Source organism: Microtus pennsylvanicus, chromosome 6 (genome assembly GCF_037038515.1).
Source record: "Microtus pennsylvanicus isolate mMicPen1 chromosome 6, mMicPen1.hap1, whole genome shotgun sequence".
Classification (NCBI taxonomy): domain Eukaryota; kingdom Metazoa; phylum Chordata; class Mammalia; order Rodentia; family Cricetidae; genus Microtus; species Microtus pennsylvanicus.
Genome location: NC_134584.1, coordinates 37,486,218 through 37,502,273, shown reverse-complemented (window position 1 = coordinate 37,502,273; position 16,056 = coordinate 37,486,218).

The window sequence follows — 16,056 nt, the reverse complement described above, 5'->3', positions numbered from 1 at the left end:
CAAGGGATTGTTTCCCTATTTCTGCTTAGCTCTTTATCTATAATCCATTGTAACTACTTTGGCTTCTCTAAAATTGTTTTTGAATTCTTTGTCGGTTAGTTTATAAACTGTCATTTCTTTCCTTGGGGTCGCTTTGCCAGTACTTTACTCTCTTTCTCCTGGATGTCTTATTTCCTGATTGTTCGTGATCATTCTTGCTGGGCATTGGTGTTTATGCATCTAAAGAAATAGGGATTCATTTCAGACTCTAGACGCTGAGAAAACTTCTCAGCTGAGGGCATCTAGAAATGCCAGACTGTCAGGCATGATCTCCAGGTAGGCTTGTCTCAGGAATTCTCAAGTAGGTTTACTTTTATTTGTCTAGACCATAAGCAGGAGGGTGAGTGGTTCCAGTTCCACAGACATATTGGATGGGGCTACTGATAAAACCATGGAAATGGGCCTCGAGGCTGAGTCTGCAGTGGCATATCTGTTCTCTAAGACCTCCTTGGAAGCTTGTTCTACAAGTGTGGTTTGGAGTCATAGTCTCTAGATTTAGCATTGTACTTGGGTACACTAGGGTGAGCTCAGATGGCAGGCTTGCTGAGGAAGACCTAAATATTAGGGTCATGAAAATTGGCCTGGTTCTAGGAGATGCCCTGATGTAGGATCCAGCATGGGGCCTGAGTTTGCAGGGGCCAGTCTGAAGCTGGAGTTATGGGCTGGGTTATGTTGGTCAGGTATATAGGCCAGCCTAGAGCTTAAAGCCATGGAGACTTAACTGGTGCCTGGATAGACAGGGACTAACCTGGAGGACAGTTGTGTGAGAGCTTTTCTGAAAACCGCATTGATAAGGGCTTCTCTAAGTTTTGTGTCTAGGTTGTGAGAGCATCTCTAGAACTGACATTCACAAAAAGCTGACATCTCAGAGCCTGGGTCCATGGACACTAATTTGGTACTGAGGTCGATAGACAATTTTGGAACCTGGGACTTTTGGAGCATGGGCTACAGGGGCTCACCTGAAAGGTACTGCTATAGGGACTAGCATGGCACTCCTGGACCCACAGTCTCTCTCTGTGGAGTCCATCTTGACTAGGTCAAGACACCCATCCTTCTGGGCTAGGTCTGCATGCTGCATGCCAACTGATGTCTAGGAATGTGAGTACAGTCTGTAATAGGCATAGTGACAGAACACTATGACCAAGGCACTTATAAGAGAAAGAATTTAATTTGGGAGCTCATGGGTCTAGAGGGTTAGAGTCCATGGCCATCATGGTGGAGAACATGGCAACAGGCAGGCAAACATGCCACTGGGGCAGTCGCTGAGAACTTACATCGTGAGCTACAAATGAGGCAGAGAGAGAAGATGATACAGGAATGGCATAGACTTTTGAAACCTCAAAGCCCGCCCCAGTGACACGCCTCCTCCAACAAGGACACACCTCCTAATCCTTCCTAAACAGTTCCACTAGCTGATGACTAAGTTTTCACATATGTGAGCCTAAGAGAGCCATTGTCATCCAAACCATCATAGGCATAGTACTAAAGCCTGGGTTCATAAGGGCTGCCTGGTAATGTGGGAAGGACAGACTCAACTTGGGGGCAGTCTAGAGCCTGAGCTTGTTAAGGTTGGCCTGACGCTGGAGAAGGATCAGAGTCACTCAGGTCAACTTACCACTGTTGTCAGACTGGAGCCCGGAGCTGTTGGGGTGTGCTTATGGTAAGCTATACTCAGAAATTCAATCCCTGAGTAGCACCTAAATTGTGGGGCCATGGGAGATGGAACTTATTAGTATTTTCTGCCTCTGGATTTTACTGTGGCAAGTTGGTCTTTGGAGTCTGAGGCAAAGATTAGCGCTCACTTGCTTTTTTGCGCACAAGTGTTGGCATCCCCTTCCACACAATGCTGTTTGGGATTAAGGAAAGGACAGTTCCTGCCCTCTTCAAGGTATGTTGTCTTAGTTTTTCACCCAGATCACTATGATCTCCCGCCTTGTTTCTCCAGCTCTAATGAGAAGTTAGAAGTTAGTTAGTGGGGATAGTTGCCCAAATCGATGGCTTTACAAGAGACAAACATGGAAGGCCCCGTTTCACCATTTTATTGATACCTAGTGTTCTAGTTCCATTCTGTTGCTTTGACCAATGCCATAACCAAAAGCAACTAAGGGGAAGGAAAGGGTTTTTGCAACATATTGGTGACAAAGTCAGGGCAGGAACTCGGGGAGGAACTGGAAGCAGCAACTGTGGAGGAATGCTACTTACTGCCTCACTTACTCAGGGTCGTGCTTAGCTAGCTGTCTAATACAGCCCAGTACTACCTTTCCAGGGAATGGTGGTCCCCGCAGTAGGTTAGACCCTCCCATGTCAATCATCAATCAAGACAGTCTTGCCTAGGCATGGACACAGGTTAATCTGATCTGCAGAATTTTTCAATTGAAAAATCCTTCTCAGGTAATGCTCGTCTACATCAAGTTGATAGTTTAAGGCATCTAGAATACCTGGGTGTCCATCCTAAATTAAAATTACTATTGAATTTCAATTTACTTGTGAAATGATACATAGGTGTGTGTGTGTGTGTGTGTGTGTGTGTGTGTGTGTGTGTGTGTGTGTGTATGTAATTAAATGGAGTCATTAACCCTTTCTTACTCTTTCCACTGGATTAGATGGATTAGAAATTAACCATTTTCATTATGACAATGTTTTCCAGTTTTAGATTTATTTTTATTATTTTTAATTATAGAACTCTGTGTATGTTCTATGTGTATGTTTATGTGTATATAAATGCACATGTGGCTGTGTAGTCCAGAAGAGGATGTTGGATCTCCCGGAGCTGGAGTTACAGGCAGTTGTATGTTACCCAGTGTCAGTGCTGGTGACTAAAGCCAAGTCCTTTTCACAAGAACAGTACATGTTATACTACTGAGTCATTTCTTCAGCCCTTGTCCAAATACTAAGTTCCTTAACAAAGGCTACCAATATTGTTACCCTCCTCCTGAGAACTGAACTCTCTTCACCAATCCCCATCTTCTATATTATTTAACATCTACAAATTAGTCCTATTATTTTTCTAACCATTGAGGCATATTAATTGAATGATACCATCTTCTGTAACTATAATAAATGGGTGAGGTTGGCTACTTCATTACTCTGTACTGTGTAGTGCTGGCTCTGGTAAAGTACACCAGAACACGTGGGATTATGGGTGCCATGAGCACAGAGGTGAAGGAGAAAGGGAATGAGGCAGGAAGCTGGAGAGAACCTGGTGAGTAAGAAGAACTATGTTAGGAAGCCATTCTGAGAAAAGGTCCTCCAATAACCTAAGTATCTCCTGCTGGCCTCTAGCTCTAATGGGTACCATCATTTTTCAACATCACCATGCTGAAATCCAAGAATCTAAAATATGAACCCTTGAGGCTCAGGGCTTGAGTTTTGGTTTGTTTGCTTAGAGAAATTGTTTTTCAGAGCCAGGAAGATGGCTCACTGGGTAAAGTTATTTTCCATTAAGCCATGCAACCCAAGCCTGAAGCCTAGAACCCACGTGATGGGAAGATAGTTGTCCTGTGATCTCCACACACGTGCACCCTGGCATGAGCATGTCCCTACACACAGATCATTGTGAAGGAAGAGGAGGAGGGGAAGGGAGAAGGGAGAAGCAGGATGGAGGAGAAAAAGGAAGAAGAAAGAGGAAGGAGAGGGAGGAAGATGTAATTGTTAATTTGGGTTCTTTTTTACATTCTCTTATTCTTTGGAGTTTCTCTTCTTCGTTCTTTGTCTTAAACAACCTTTACTTTTAAAACACAGTAATTTTAGGTTTTTCTTTCAGACTCTTCTACCAGCTTCAGAATTATAATGTTGCTCCTCACATTTGTGGAATCTGCTGAAGTCTGTGTGTGCCTACATGCATTCCCATGTCGTCTAATTCATTTTCATTTAAAGCTCATTTGTATTTGTGATCTGTGGCGGTGGCATGTAGGAACTCTGTCTGCTTTGGTTATAGAAACATTGCTATGACAAGAGTTCCAGTCATTCAGACTTGCTTCAAACAATGGATTCTCAGGGACGTCCTCCCCTGAAGCCCTGGGCAAGCTCACCCATGTGGAGTCCTTTGGCCTTTCTTTTGTGGAAAGGACTGTCTTTCTGCTCATATATGTCGACCAACTCCAGACCAATGTCTCAATGTATTCCCAGAAGTCTTGGTACCGAGGCTCATCCCCTCCCGCAATCTGAGAGCATCCTCAGTCTTGCTGACGACTCAAGCTTCAAGCTACTCCTCCATTTCTGGTTGAAAACCTGACCTTTCTGTTTTTCACTCAATTTTGTAATTAATGTTTTCTCTGTGGTTTTTATGCTGTACCTAGATATTTGTAGCTGGAGAGTTTGCTATTATCTATAATAAGCGGGGGGTAAGGGGTACTGGGATAAATGACTGGAATTGGGGGCATTTCGGGGATGAGGTGGAAACCTTGTGCAGTGGAGACTCCATGGAATCTATGGGAGTCACCCAAAGACACCCAGGAATGGAGGACACACAGCTTGAACTGCCCCATCTTTTGTAACCTGGCAAGGTCTCAAGTGGAGGGATTGGGCCACCAACCCAACCACAAACCCCTCATCCTACAGTTGTCCTGCCTGCAGAGTGTTCTGGGACCAGAGCCTAGCAGAATCCTCATCAAAGAGACCAGAGAGGTTTCATCCCAAAACCGATGGGAGCAGATGCAGAGACCCATAGCCAAACATTAGACAGAGCTTAGGGAGTTCTCCCAAGGGTGGGGAGGAAGGACTGGAGGAACCAGAGGGATCAGGGACACCACAAGAATGCAGCCTACTGAATCAACTAACCAGGATGCATGGGGACTTGCAGAGATCAGGGAGCCTGTAGGTGTCCTCTGCATATGTTATGGACGAGTAGCTTGGTGTTCTTGTGGGATTCCTAACAGAGGACGCAGGGGCTGTCTCCCACTCTTTTGCCCTTTTCTTCCTGCTGGGTCCCTCATCCATGGTTGGTTGGGATAGTATGGTTGATGCAATACTATGTGTCTGGTCGTATTGTAGTATGTTATGCTATGTTTGGTTCATGCCTCTGGGAGGCTTGTTCTTTTCTGAGCGTGACAGAAGGGCAGTGGATCAGAGAGAGAGGGGAGGTGGTGGTGAGAGTCTAGGGGAGGGGAGGGAGGGGAAATTGCAGTCGAGATGTAATATATGAGAGATTTTTTTTTTAAAAAAAGGGAAAAAAGTCAAAACCAACCGAACAAACTGGAAACCCTTAGTTGCATTTGTTTGTATCTCCCCTTTTCCTTGTATTGATTAGTCAAATGGGTCTTCAAAATCTCTGTATCTCTGTGCAGACTTTCTGGGTTGTAAAAAGGAGAAGTAAATAAACAGCCAACATTTAGCAGGCATTATATATAGCTCAATATAAGTGCATCACATGTTCTGTGTGACACACAAAATTGTCTGAGTAAATTGTAACATGATCAAGCTGCTTTTCCGATGGAGACAGAGAAGCCTTGGGAAGATGAACTTTTTGAGGGTCACACAGCTCTTGGGTACTTGACTATGGTGGAGTCTATGATCCTACCTCCAGGACGATATTGCCTGGTGCCATAGATCATGGGGTCTTGTTCATTATCATACCTGGGTTTTTGTTGTTGTTGTTATTGTTTGGTTTTACTTTTGATTTTCTCTCTCTGCCAGAGCATCCTGGCTAGTACTGTCTCATGATTCCTACAAAGAAAGGAAGAGATCCCTGGCCCCAGAGATCCCTGCTTTTGTAACTTTTTTTTTTTCTCATTGGCAAAACTGAAAAATTCAAGATAGGCTTTAAGATGTATCCCACTCTGAGTAGCTTACTCCATGCAGTTGCTCACTTAAAAAACAAGATCTGTTGGTCAGGGATATAGTTCAGTTGGTAGAGTCCTATCTACCTGGCACGCATGAAGTTTGAGTTTCAGGCCCTAAAACCTCACCAGATGTCTTAACACATGCCCATCATCCACCATGAAGGAGCTGAAACAAGAGAACTGAAGTTCAAGGCCATCCTCAGCTATTTACCACCTTTGAGGCAAGCCTGAAATAAGTGAGAACCTATCTCAAAAAGCAACCAACCAAACAACAACACAATTTCTACTGGGTACTTACTACTATTAATCTTGTTTTTCTTGTGGATTCTGTTTTTGAAACTCTGGTCATCTCTGGGAGACATCTCTGGAAGAGCCCTTCCTCACCTTTAACTCTTTCTATTATTATTATTATTATTATTATTATTATTATTATTATTATTATTATTATTATTACATTGTTACTCATTGTGTGTGTGTGTGCTCATGGGTGGGTAGTCTCAGGCTATAGTCTCACCCATGGATGTCAGAGGACAACCTGCAAGAGTTGCTTCTTTCCTTCCTCCATGTGAGTCTCTGGGACCAAGCTCCATACCCACTGAGCCATCTCATGGGCCCAGCCCTTCCTCCCCTTTAAGGAGAGGATGGGTGGTGCTGAGAAGGAGCAACAGCAACTGGTGAGGACATAAGCTTCAGCTCCAGTCTTGTTCCACTGAAGCCGTGTCAGCTCCCGAAGTGCTAAGCAAGTCTGGAATTCTTTATGGTAGGGTCGGAGATGACAGTGGGGGAAAACCTCAAAAAGCTAATGCCCTTCTCTGAGTACATTTCCGGGCAGTGTTGAGCCACAATAGAGAAGGCAGCTTAGAAATTCGCAGGCTCAATAGGTTTATGGGAAAAATAATTTGGAAATTTGTTTTTATGGATAAATTATGCTGACCATCAAATAACACTAAATATTGTTTTCATTAATGACATTGTAATTTTTGTCACTCATATGGGATGTTTGGGGAAATAAGTGAGGCATGTATAGCTATCTGTTTTGTGAGATTCAGTCTTAAATTTACAGTTTGCATAGACTACAGGAAGAGAAAATTATCTTTCTATATGCATAGGGCTGCATTGATGAGAATGGAGCCATTTAATGCTGCAAAAAATATTACTATTGCATAGAAAGCTAACACTACTTACTGCGTTCAAAACTGTGGGCACTGTCCTCTACTACCAAGAGCAGTCGACACGGCCATGATTCTTCCTTTCTTTAACCTATTTCTGAGACATTATAATTAAGATCAAAATTTACTTTGGGGTCAAGGTGGGTTTGATGAAGGATTGTAGAGGGATGAATGCTATATGGGTGTATGAAAATGTTGTGTGAGACTGTCCTGGTGAATCAGGACATATATGTCACCTCACCCCAGAGAGGGACCACATCACAACCTAAATTAAAGATTCTATCCAAGTTCAACTTGATGAATCATGGGTTCTTTTGAATTATGAACTATTTTTGTAATGTAATGATATATATATGTGTGTGTGTGTGTGTGTGTGTGTATGTGTGTGTATATCACATAGCACCTTCATCAGGATTTATAATTGTTCTCTAATCAACATCCTTTATATAGCAAAAGGCATTCATATTTATACTTGGTTGCGATGAATAAACTATAAATCATCTTGTCAGATTTTTCTGCCAATGGCGTGTCTCTAAAACTCTGACATTACAGATTTCAGAACTTTTTGAGTTTTGGCAATAATTTAGGACAAAATACTTTGACCAGCTCTTATACCTTAGCTAGAGCCCCTACTTTTGATACACATACATGCAGGTAACAACTGGACAGCACACGTTTAAGAGACTAGCCACGCCCCCGTAATGAATGGGGAATGTTGGCAAGTTGCCTCTCCATGTGTCCTTCACAGAGACAACTGTCCACAGAGCTCTTGCAAGGCTGAATTGTCTATTTCCTCTTAAGTCCTTGCTTGGACCATGGTGTTGAACAGGTATCATGTTCATCTTCCCAGGAGTTGTGTCAACTTGCCTGCTGTGTTTGCTTCTCTGAGGTGATACACCTGTCGTGATGAAGTGGAGGCAGGGAGAGGTCATTTGATGGAAGTCATTGGTCAGGATTGCCATGCCAGGGTGCGTCCTCCAGGCCCAGTCCAGCTATCGTACTGGTTGGCTCCACTCTCTGTGTTGGAGATGAATCTGCTTACCGACAGGACTCCATAAAGAAAGCAGGTTGGGTTTTTCAAGAACAGGGTTGTTCCTAGTCCCCCAAAGATAAACTGTATTCTACCACTAATTTTAGCCTGGGCCACAAGGACAATTGAAGCAAAGCAGGATTCTGGAGGACCAGACTCATATTTAAACTATGTATTTATTCCAGGCGAATCTAATCAGTCAGTACCCAGATTAGGGGATGGTTTCCATCAACCATGCACTTATCTTCACCATTGTTCCAGAAGTTCTGCGTGAGTTTGCAGTGCTACAGGCCAGAGGTTTGTTCCCTGTCGCAGCCCAACGTGATCTGAGCTGTGGACACAGGGTGACAGAAATGCGACATTGTGTTTTGGTAAGTTTAGGAGTAAATAGTCTCACGGTATAGAACTGCCTCTCTATGGCAACATGTCCATACTCGAGCAGTTTCTAATTTTATAGTATTTTGGATTTCAAATTGTAAGATAAGGGGTGCTCACCATAGAGAAAAAAAATGATTAATTTCTCTTTTCAGGAGTAATTCCCAAAGAATTCATGCATCTCCTCACCACTGCCAGACATGATACAATTTTTGAAATGGAAAACATTTTTTGGTTTCAGATCGGCCATTTTAGCCCCCAAATCACTCATCAACTTAATTGGATTTTTCCTTACAAAGAATTGCCCCTAGGCTAAGTGTTTGTATGCCAAAGCATATTTTCACTATGAAATTACTAACCTCTGAGAAAACTAATAGTTTAATTAGACCCATGCTACTACTGGGAACTGCTGTAACACAGGGACCTTTGTAACCTTTGTCCCCTGTTCCATTTGTTACTTCATTGGTTTGATTTACGTTTCTCAAGGTCATTCAGTCAGAGCCCACTCAGAGGAAGCTGTAGTCACAACATAGGTAGAGAATCTCTCGTTCACTACAAAGTGGTTTAAGCCACTGTCTTAGTTAGGGTTTCTATTGCAGTGAAGAGACACCATAACCATGGCAACTCTTAAAAGGAATTTGTTTGTTTGTTTGTTTTGTTTTGTTTTTTGAGACAGGGTTTCTCTGTAGCTTTGGAGCCTGTCCTGGAAACATTTTTAATTGAGGTAGTGGCTTGCAGTTTCAGAGGTTTGGTCCATTATCATCATGATGGGGAGCCTGGCGGCATGCAGGCAGACATGGTGCTGAAGGAACAGCTGAGAGTCCTACATCTTGCAGGCAACAGGAAGTTGACTAATACCCTAGGTAGCATCCTGAGCATAGGAAATCACAAAGTCTGCCCTCTCAGTGACACACTTCCTCTAACAAGGTCAAACCTACTTCAACCAAGCCACACCTCCCCTGGTGCCACTTCTTTGGGAGCCATTTTCTTTCAGACCACAACAGCCACTATAAACAAGTGATAACTCATAATAACCTATGGAGTTTCCTCAATCTATTTAGCATGAAAAGGAGATGTCTCTTCCTTGTTAGACACTGAGTCCCCCTTTTATTGTGTGCTTGGGGTGGATGACGATGAATGAAGCAGTATGTCTGATTTGAAAAGTAAGAGTTTTTTTCTTTTAAAAAAATTTTAGATTTATCTTAGTTTCTGTGTATGAATGTTTTATTTGCACGCATATCTGTGGACCACATCTGTGGACCACATCTGTGGACCACAGATGCCCGTAACTGTCAGAAAGAGGATTTTTGATCCCCTTTGAAATGGAGTACAGACAGTTGTGTGGGTGCTGGGAATCAAACCCAGTTTGAATGTAATTGGCCCCCATAATCTAATAGCAGACGTGGCTTTGGTGGAGTAGGTATGGCCTTCTTAAAGGAAGTGAGCCACTGTATGGGAAGGCTTTGAGGTTTCCTATGCTCAGAATACTGTCCAGTGTCTAAGTAAACTTTCTGTTGCCTGTAATATGTAGGACCCTCAGCTACTCCAGCACCACGTCTGCTTATACGCTGCACATTCTTGTCATGATGATAATGGACTGAACCTCTGAAACTGTAAGCCACTATTCAAGTAAATGTTTTCTTTGTAAGAGTTGCCATGGTCATGATGTCTCTTTACATTGATGCAAAGTTAAATTATATTGACTAGTGTATGCATGTATGCTTCTACCTCTGTTTAAAACATTTTTTATGTATTGATATATATTGTATTGATACTCAGTTTCATGGTAGCAATAAAAAGCTAACTAAGGCACCTACCTTCCCAAACCCTAAAACAAAGATTTCAGTTTGTGTAAAGAATAAAGAACTACAGAAGAAAGAAAAGTCACTTGGAAGCAACTCAACAAATTTAGAATATCAAATGATCTGTTTGAAAACTGGCCTAGTCTTGTTTATAACCCATAATAGCAAAGTAAATGTGCAAACAGATGTTTTGGATCCAGATCCAAAAAAATTAAATATACCTAGACATTTGATAATAATGGCAATCATAGGGGACATTTATGATTATATAGTAGCTATTAGAAAGGCAAAATTTCACAAATGAAATGCCAGAGAGTATGGGGAAACATTAATATGAGTTTAATTTGAATATGCCTATGAGAATTGTGGTGGTGTATGAAATGTCATCTAACTTCATGTGTTTGAATGCTTGATTCCCAGGGGTGGCCCTGCTTTGGAAGGTTGTACGCTGTGGAGGTAGACATAGGTGGAGTTTTTAGTGGGATTGTGACTAGTTCCCAAATAATCACACAAAGACTTATTATTAATTATAAATGCTCAGCTGATAGCTTAGACTTATTAATAACTAGCTCTTACAACTTAAATTAACCCATATTTCTTGTCTACCCTCTACCACATGGTGGTACCTTTTTTCAACACAGCATGTTCAACTCCTGCTTTCTTTGCTTCTGACTCAAGATTCCCATGAGTCCACCCTTTTTCTTCTCAGCATCCTCTCAGTTTGGTTTTCCTGCTTAATCTCTTTCTGCCTAACTATTGGCCAGTCAACTCTTTTATTAAACCAATCAGAACGTGCCTTGGCAGACACATCTTCAATGTGTACAAAAAGATTTTTCCATAACAGGTGGAGTCTGGCTATAGGAAATGGGTCACTGGGGGCAAATCATGACATTTTTTGACTAAGTCACCTTTCCTGTCTGCTCTGCTTTTTAACTGCAAGCACAGCGCGACAAGTTACCTCAAATCCTACTGCTGTACCTTCTCTGCCAGGATGGACTGGCTGCAAATCCTCAGACTTGAAACCAAACTAAACCTTCTGTCAAATAGCTTCTTGTCATGTATTTAGTCACAGCAGCACAGAAAATAATGAATGTGAATTGATTACCGAAAGAGAAGTCATCCCTGTGATAAGCCTGACCACATGCTTCATAGGCCTTTGCGACTGCCTTGAAGAAGTATGGAAATACTTGGAACTGTGGACTAAGAAAGCCCTAGAATGCTCTAAGTATACTATGTATTCTGGCTGTGGTTCAGAAGACCAGGAAGCTGGAAAATACAGAGGTGAGGTAAATGAGGTTTCAGAAGGGATGAGGACTTGTAACAAGTGGACCACCAGCTCACAAATAATAGCATGGAGACTTCTTATTAATTATGAAAGCTTGACCTTTAGCTTAGGCTTGTCCCCACTTAGGTCTTATAACTCCAATCAACCTGTTTCTACAACCTTCCACGTGACTTTTACCTTTCCACAGTACAGAACATCCAACTTGCTCCAAGTCTCATTGGCATCTCTCCTCTTCTCTTCTTCCTGGAGTTCTCTCTATCCCCCAAAATCCTGCCTATTCTTTCCTGTCCAGCTATTGGCTATTCAGCTCTTTATTAGACCAATCACAGTAATATCTCTTCACACAATGTAAACAAATAGTCCACAACATTTCCCCCTGTGTTTAAATCAAAAGAAAAGGGTTTAATTCTAACACAGTAAAACTATATACAATAAGAACTATTATCAGGTAAGAATTGTGTTCGCAATGTCTAGTTCATTTGCATTTGACAAATTCAGAGAAAACACTCTATTATCTATCCTACTTTGGTAACTCCAAAGTTTTATACCTAATCCTTTTTTATCATAACTTGTATTACCAACCCAAACTATCTTTTTACAATGTAAAACATTTTCTTGTATAAACAATTTAAGCTTTTATGTCTCTCAACTTTATACATTTTACACCTCTTTTGTGAGTTTTTTTCTAAATTTGGTAATAAGGAAAATTTTAACTATAACTGTCTAGTCTTTAACCCTATCAGAGACCCAAGAAGGATATAATATTATCTGAGTAAACAGGAGGTATAGAACAAAAAAATTCCCAAACCATGGAAGTGATAAAGACAGTTTGCCTGGATAGTCCGGTCCCTCTGTAACATTGGGGCAACCATCTTTGGCCTACAGGCCAGAATGTAAATCCTTCTCAGGTACATAGGAATTTTTGTTTTAGGGATATAACTTGAACAGGTACATTGGAAACAAGGCTCAATTTAGGATGGGAGCCATACAGTGAATGCCTTGTGGAATGATCCATAGCTGCCATTTATGTCTAGTAGTGATAGCGCTATTTAAGTCTTTTGTATCTTTGCTGGACTTTATTATTTGGCCTGCTATAATTTGGACAAGTGTACCCCAAAGGCCCATGTGTTAATGGTTTAGTCTTCAGCTGTAGTATTATTGGGAGTAAGCAGGACCTAGCTGTTGACTTTCCATCACATGTAAGTGGGGAGCCCTCAAAGCTCAAAGGGCATGTTTGGATCCCAGCGTCTCTTTGCTTTCTGGTTACCAAGAACTAAATAGTCAACTCCACCCATATTCCAACATCATTTGTTGTTTTACCACAGGCCCAAAGCAGTAGGAGCAACATGCGTACTGTGAACTGAAGGAAACAGACAAGAAAATTGGCTTTCTTCTGTAAACTGATTTAATTCAGGTGCTCATTAGTCACAGAATGCTAACGTAATAGACATTATAAAGAGTTGCTATTGAAATTTCCACTGTTACCGTAGACTCTCTTTCCATTCAATTCCGTCACTCTCTCATGTCTTCTAGTAAGTATATGTTTGTCTTAGCCATTCCATTTCTATGATAAAACAGCAAAAGCAAATTGGGGAGGAAAGGATTGATTTCATCTTTTCCTCCCCAGTAACAGTCTGTCATTGAGGAAGTTAGGAAAGGAACTCAAGCAGGACAGGGATCAGGAGGTAGGAACTGAGGCAGAAGTTGTAGAGACATGCCCCTTACTGGCTTGCTCCCCATGAATGTTCAACTTGCTTGCTTATAGACCCCGGGACCACCTGCCTAGGGAGAGAACCACCCACAATGGGCTGGGCCTTCCCACATCAATCATTAATCAAGAAAATGCCCTACAGGCTTGTACCGTCTTTGGCGGCATCTTCTCAATTGAGGCTCTCTCCACTCAGAAGACTCTAGTCTGAACAGTATTTATTCTTCTATCTGTAGGATTAATTGGCCCCTTTATAAGAAACTTATTTATGTCCCTATTAACAGTTTTTTCCTTAAAGCCTGTTCTGTGTGATATTAGTGTAGACACTCTACTAATGTCTTGCAGTTTGCTTATTTGCCTTTTCTTTCAAAGGAAGAATCTTACTGTGTATTCCTAACTGGCCTGGAACTCAGTATTTAGACCAGGTTGGCCTTGATTTCACAGAGTTCACCTGCCTCTGCCTCTCCAGGGATGGAATTAAAAGCATGTGATATCATGCCCAGCTTACATAGTTCTAAAAATATGAAATATACATAATCATAGAGTTGGATTTTTAAATTTTAAATTTAATTTGATAATCTGTCTTTTTTATGTGTTTAACTCATTCACATTTAATGTAATTACTGACATATTGGATTTGTATTTTTCACATTATGATTTATTTGGTATAGATTTTATATACTTTCGTTCCTCTGTTCTTTCTTTACTCACATCTTTCATGGTATATGATTATATTTTAGAATGTCCTTTCAATTTTTTAAGTTTTTAAATATGTTATGAGTCATTTTCATACGGGTTCTTTTGGAACTTATATCGACACGTACTTCAGAATAATAATGATGAAGGTCCAGTAATGAGGAGAGACTCTGCCCCAGGATAGCTGTACTCATTCTCCATTTTCTTGTGCTGCTACAGATGTGGTTTTCACATCTGTGTATATTATACACAAGGATGCTACATTATAAATACAGCTCCCTTCATCTTATGGATTAGATAAGGCAAGTTTAGGGTAGTATGGCTATAGCCCTTCATGTTCTCTTAGCTCATCTTTTAAATGAATAATTATAATGTCTTTTATATTGACTTGTTTTACATATTGTTATGGACACTCACTTTTCTTCATTAGCTCCGATTATCAGCTGTTGGCATTTCCAACTTCCACGACAGCTTCATTCTCTGATTCATTTTGTGTTCTATCATATTTGTCACATCATTAGGTAAGTTTTTAAAAATGCAATTTAATAATAATTTTTAATTGTATTTGGGACTGTTACTAAGGGCTGGCCAGACACCTCAATGGGTAAAGGCACTTTCTGCCAAGGCTGAAGGCTGCAGTTTGGTCCTCAGGGACTACATGATGGAAAGAGAGCTGGCTGCCATAAGTTATCCTCTGACCTCCAGTGTGTGCTGTGACACACACACACACACACACACACACACACACACACACACACACACAACCACACATACATGGGTACATATACAAAATAAATTTAAAACGTAAGAAATTAAAATTTCTTTTAGGATAGATCTGATCATAGTTCTGTCCTTGTTCACCTGGGCATGTCTGTATTTTGTTTTCAGTTTTGAAAGATAATTTTCTAGACATCCAACTTTTTTTTTTACATCATTTTACTACATTCCAGTCTCTTAGGTTTTTTTTTCATGAAAGAAATAAGCTATTGATTTTTTTCCCCTTTGGGCTGATAGGTTATTTTTCTTCCTTTGCTATCATGATAACTCTATCTTCATGTTTTAGGTGTTGCCCATATGATATGTGTTAGTCTGGGCATTTTTTGTGGTTATCCTAATTGGAATTTTTTGAGTTCATTGTTCAGGTTAGTGTTTTTCAGTAAATTCGTCAATGCTCAGTGATTATTACTTTGACTACATATTCTGCTCTTACGGCCAAATAATGACCTTCACCAGACCATGCCTGATCTATGGGACTTTTGAATGTATTACCTTTACCAAGAAAAGGGAAATTTGTATATGTGATTAAGATTATCTGGAAGTGATCATCCTAGGTTCTCTATGTGGGTCCTTATTAACTATGAGTCTTTTAAGAACTCTTCCTGACTGAGGTCAGAGTTGGAGGAGGATGGGACCATGAAAGGTGGTTAGGTTGCTACTTAGCATGTCTTCAGAAGTGATTTTATATAACGGAACCCACATTTCCTTTAACTTGAATATCATCTCCCCATCTCAGCCTCTCCTTAGCTTATTTAACTTTGTGCCTCTATGGATTTGACTATTTAGGAATGAGGACATTTTCTATGGGCTGGAAGATTTCCCCTAGATGGTAACGAAAGTGCAGTCCTGCTAGAAGCTCCATTTCGGTGCAGTATAATCCATTCTGCGCATTTAGCCTACAGAACCTTAACTCTGTGGCTTGAGAGGCGCAAACACGATACCTATCTCTAGCCTCTCTTTCTGATGCAGGTTTTATTTGATGTCCGTGCCTGGATTTTTGTTATTGTTTATTGTTCTCCATCCTCTTCTCCTCTCCCCTCTCCTCTGTCTGTGTATTCTGCAGGTTGGAAACATCCTCTTGGTCTGTCTTCAAATTCACTGATCTTTCCTTCTACTGGTCAAAATCTGTTGTTGACCTTTTGAAATGAAATTGAAATGAAAAAGTGAGCTTTTCATTTTGGCTCTGTTACATTCCAATTCCAGTATTTCCACGCGGTTGTCTTTACTTTAAAACTTTATCTGTGAGTAGTCTCATCTGATGAGTCATTATTATCATACTTTCCTTTAGCACATTAAGTAGAGATTCATTTGACTATTTTAGTTTCCACATATAAGTAAGATCGTAAGGGCTGGCCAAATGACTCAATGGGTAAAGGCACTTTCTGCCAAGCCTTT